At 37.6% G+C, this 5,182-nt stretch overlaps 1 protein-coding gene across 1 annotated transcript in view; it reads right to left on the bottom strand.

Annotated features, from left to right (window-relative positions):
• COL8A1 (collagen type VIII alpha 1 chain) overlaps positions 1 to 4,878 on the bottom strand; it is an 88,016-nt gene extending 83,138 nt beyond the window's left edge. The window contains exon 1 of the mRNA XM_026868635.1: positions 4,775 to 4,878. The gene's annotated coding sequence lies outside the window, so the exon portion shown is untranslated. The remainder of the gene's footprint in view (positions 1 to 4,774) is intronic.
• Positions 4,879 to 5,182: the final 304 nt, after the last annotated feature.

The raw sequence follows: 5,182 nt of genomic DNA, 5'->3' as shown, positions 1-5,182 counted from the left end.
CCCCCCCCCCCTTTTCTTGAAGAGGTGGAAAAAGCAAGGTGTGCACATGATGCATAACAGAAGGATGCTCTACCTGTGTCATATTATGAATGGCATAGCTGCTAGCATGCCTCCCAAATCCTACGTGGAAAGTTTCTTACCTCCCAGGGACTCCATATTATTTTTGAGTGCCCTCATGGTGAACTCGGTGTAGCTGCTGATGAGACCCTATAAAGAATGATGTCCACATACATGCACAGACACCACAGTCATCAGTTTTCCACATGCACACAGCACTGGGAATAGAACTTAAGACCTTCGCCTCCGCAAACACAGCTGCTCATCTGGCTGTGGGCTTTGTAGCCAGCAGAGGGAACTGATAAACACTCTCAGAGGGCTGCTTTATATTTTTTTTTTCTAACCAAGAGAGGGCACTGATTTTCATTCCCTTCTGAAAAGGGTCCATTACATGTCACCCCCTCAACAGTTTCACCTGCCATTCAAGAAGCAACAGACTTACATTCATCTTGCCTTTGCTACAAAATATGGACTCGCATGAAGATTTAATCATCAAAAGATGTCCCTAGACTGCATAGTGGTATTAATCCCCTGCAGTGCAATTATGAGACATTAAATTCATTACACATCAAGACAATTACAGAAACACATCCAACATTTCAGGAGTACAGGGAGACCAAGCACAATTGTTTACTGATGTGTACAGAGAATAGGCACAGTTATTGCACAAGACCCACAAAAGGCTTCAGAAGCAGGACTCATTATTATCTTTTTAAACACACAGAGCTTCACAACTTTTGCTGAAGGAGAATTCTGCTAGCACAAAGAATAGATCTCACTTTCTGGAGGGAAAGCCACAAAAAGGCAACATCACTTAAAGAAAACTCTAGAAAGTGTAAGTGGCAAAAGGAAGAAACTTCTGCACAGTTAAATACAGATATTCCATGTTCTTAATCAGACAGAACAAGCCACCTCTAATGGTTTGGTCTTTCCTTGTTCCTCACTACAATAACTCCATTGAACCATTGCTCTTTTAGAAATATGACAGTAATGAAAATTAAAAATTATCTTCCTGTAGAAGGAACAAGCCCACAGGTTTTGGCCTTGGAAGGCCCAAAAAAGTAAGGGGAAACATAGGGATGTATTTAAGCTTCAGGGATAAAAGTTAATCTTTCCTCCCCTGAGATATATAGCAAGACATAGAATAAGTGCACAGGAAATTATGCCTTGTAGATGTGCTCATGGACATATGAAAATTGTCCTACCTTCTACGGCAGGTAGTGGTATGACTATTAATGGTTCTTTTTCAACTGTTATTCCTCCAGTGACCTTGCACACATTCACTATTTTATCTATGAGCAATGCGTCTGTAGTGGTAATTTTCAATTTAAAAGAATAAGAGACAAGGCCTTTATTGCTAGGGCAATTACTCTAGAAATTGAGCATCAGAGTGTTTGGTGGTTTGTTGTTTTTTTTTTTTGTTTGTTTTTGTTTTTTTGTGTTTTTTTTGTTTTGTTTTTGTTTTTGTTTTGTTTTGGTTTTTTTTTAACGAAGTATTGGTAAGGCCACAGGAGCAATTAGGAGTCTGTACCCTTATAAATTAGCTCTAGGGTTAAAAAATAAAGGGATAGGGCAAAGCTGTTAGTTTGAGGTTGGTTGTTTCAATGGGTATGAAATTATATCCTATATATTTATAGAGGTGGCACACGATAGTGAATGTAAAAAAGAAAGGAAAAATATATTCTATGTGCCATACAAGATCCATGTGAATAATTTTGCTTAAGTACCATGTGTTTTTCTTAGAGCTCATAGTTATGTTGGCCATAATTTCTGGTCCATGGCAGTGGATCTCTGCTTGCTGCCAAGAGTGGGTTGGTCTCCTTTAACCACAGAGGGTAAGAGGTGGTCATTTGGCTATTTATTTATTTATATACCCCCTCTAAGAATGATTTGCAAATCCTATTAAGGTGTTGGTAAAGGGTTTCACAGGAAGTTTAAAAGCGTTGGGAGTAAATGACCTCTCAAGATCTGTCACTGGAATTCTGCCTGCTGTTCAGCCCTAAAAAGTCATGCAAAGATGGATCAGCTGCAGAGGGGTGGACTTTATAAGGCTGGATACAGAATGAAGCATGGAATTAAAGTGATGAACTGGAACACAGAAGAGCTACCTCTGACTCTTACTATGAATTTTCACTGTGACCATAAGCAAAACAGTCCACAGATTTAGTATCAGCATGGCCAGAAGAAAACATATCTCTGCCTCACAGAGAGATGGGTGAAAATAAATTAATGAAGATCAGAATGTCTCAGAAGCAGTGGTAGTGGCAAGCCTATGTGTAGAGAAGCAGGCAGTAATATGTTTATCCTGTGTTTCTAGGTATCTAGTCTAATACTTTTTACAACTGTGGGAGTTATACTAGTGGCTTGAGTGGACATTAGTGCCCTACATGAATACTTAAAAAAACCTAAGCATGACCACTGGGAGAAATGGCTGTGCCTGCCTGCTTAACACTTAACTCATCTGTGGCTGAAAAGTTAATATAATCTCTTTACCTTTGTTTTGTTGTTTTAAAATGTTATAGTCATTACTGAAAAGATCTTAATTCCTTGTTCTCCCACTGATTCACTCTTTTTATTGTGGTTGTAGCATATTTTAAAGTGACAGTATTTTAATCTTAATATGAATATGCTTTGATCTTATAAAAAGGAGTTTCAGATCAGCATAGAAGTTAATAAATGCATTCCTAGACATCTGAGTTCTCTTGGAGACCTGCTGGGTGCAGTTTCCCTTCATCCCCTGCTGCAAAGTGATGCTAAGCTGAATTATCGACTCAGCCCAAGAAAGAAATTGCTCAGAGGAGATTCTGATCTAAATTAGACGCATTCCTTTGAATAGTTTTCTTAATATGTCCTGCAATCCATTTTTCAAATGCCAAAATATTACATTTCACAGCAGGCTTTAATAAAAGGTATTTTGCTATATACACATTTCCTGTGGCAAATGCATTTTTACTTTTTTTTTTTCCTTGAAAATTGTTCTTTTATAAATTTTGATTTATCTGATACAGTAAAATCCTGTGTGAACAATGAGGCTTTACTGCCAGATTGTAGACCTAAATTCTGTATCCATTACAGTTAAAATCACATATCTGTATTTCACAAGAGGGGTGTTTTTGGAGAGGTAAAGGTTTGCTGTAAAAATCAGATGTTAACTAAGGAATAAAATTTTGTAGCTCAGAGATAGAATGCCAGTTATGAAGAAAACTATTGGGCTCTATTCCTGTCTTCTATGGGCAATTTTATGGACTACCTGGATTCAAGAATAGTTTTACTGTAAGCCTGCTATAGAAAGCACTGTACAAGCACTGTACTTTGTTTTTGTTTGCTTTTGAGGGTTTTGTTTGGGCTTTTTTTTTTTTTTTTTTTAAGATACTTACGTAATCTTCCAGGCAAATAGCTGAAGGCAGTGTTTTACCTCATTAGTTACAATAGATAACATGTAAAATACAGAAAAAATCTTAGATACAGTATGCAGAAAAGGGCACTTTGAGCAGAGTTTTGTTGTTATACAGTGCTGTAACTTAAAATGTGGCAGCTAATGTGATTACAGCTATACATGGACATAATTCTTTTTTAGAAAAGACTTTTTACTCGGGGAAAAAACAAACAAGAGTCGATTTAGAAAGAGGATTATTTGGCTGTCAAGGAGAAAATACCACTTCTAACTGCAGAATGTATTTACATAGAGTACAAATAAACAATTTACAGACAGCATTCACTGCTTGCTTTTGGTAGTTCAGCCTTCCCTCCTTTCTGAGCCCTGGCAGAGGCATTCTAGGATTAGGATTTCTATGATGGAATTTCTTTAAACAGGTGACTGTGTGTTAAGAGTGCACTACTCACACAACATGAGAAACTGGTACTAGTCACTCACAGATTCACCTCTGGGAGGATGGATAGATGAATAGAGAGGGGAGTGCAAATGTAGTTTTGAAACCACTTTTGAATGTTTCAACTGTTCAGTAGCTGTCTCTGAGGCACTTAACTGTTCCTTCCTCTAGCATTAGAAATGTCTGTGTAGGTAAACAGTAGATAAAATATAATTCAAACAGATCTAGAAATTTCATAGAGACACAAGGTCTGTTGTTTCAAGAAACAGAATTTTGCTTGTGAAATGTGTACTTTAAGCATATTTGGTACCAGATAGTGAATTTCATCAAGCTTACTACTGTGCTTCTGTGAGAGCTTAAGTCACTTTTTTTTTTTTTTTTTAAAGGCAGTGAAACCTGTGAAGATGCACTTCAGTCCCAAGATTGGCTCAATCTGGCTAGTAAATAATAATAGTAATGAAAAACAATTCATTGCTTAAAATAGCACTCAGCATTTTTTTTTTTCTCAAACAGAATTTAAGGAAGCTTTGGAGTGTAGATTTTTTGATAACTTTGACTGGGCTGAGAAGGAGACTACTAAGAGGGATAATAAATTATTAGAATTGCTCTGGGTATTCTAATCTCTTCAAAATTAATCAGAAAGTGAGAGAAGACATTTTCCCAGCCACACAGTGTTTCCCAGCAAGATCTGTTTTTATTTCATTGCTAAAACAACAGACTGTTACTAACTTAAATGTCAGATGACACTACATCTGAAATAAAAAAAAAAAAAAAGGGGGGGGGGGGGGAATAGCCAGCACCACCCAGCAAGGCAGTGCTAGATTTCACATTAAGACTTCCTCACAATAGCTGGTTAGAACAGAAACCTGAAGTAGCAGTAATCTTACCTTGAGTATACAAGATCCAAGGAGAGAAGATCACTGGCTCAAAACAGAGGAGGACTGAGAAAGTGCTCTGATCTGCTGCTGGTAGCATGCACTTGGCTTTTATGTGCAGGTGGGAGGAGCTGCTCCCTACGGTAGGTGGGCAGTGAGGATAGCAGGCAAACAGCTTTCAGAAGGCATTGTAAGAGTGGGTTTCTGCTCTTTGGGGACAGAGAGGGAGAAAAAGCAAGCTGGATGGCATTTACTGGAGAAATAGTGTTGGATTTATTTGATGTTTTTCTTTAAATGTTTAGTTAACTTAAGATTTTCTACTGTATCTGTTTATCTGAATCTCTGAACTTTTCCAGTTACAGTGCTACTAGGTCTCGCTTTGTCTTTGGGAAGGATTTTTACAGCAGTGAGATAATAATG

This window comes from Athene cunicularia, assembly GCF_003259725.1.
Source record: "Athene cunicularia isolate RWA chromosome 1 unlocalized genomic scaffold, athCun1 chr1_part1, whole genome shotgun sequence".
NCBI lineage: Eukaryota > Metazoa > Chordata > Aves > Strigiformes > Strigidae > Athene > Athene cunicularia.
Note: the sequence above shows the minus strand (reverse complement) of the source record. Positions and strands in the feature narration are given on the sequence as shown.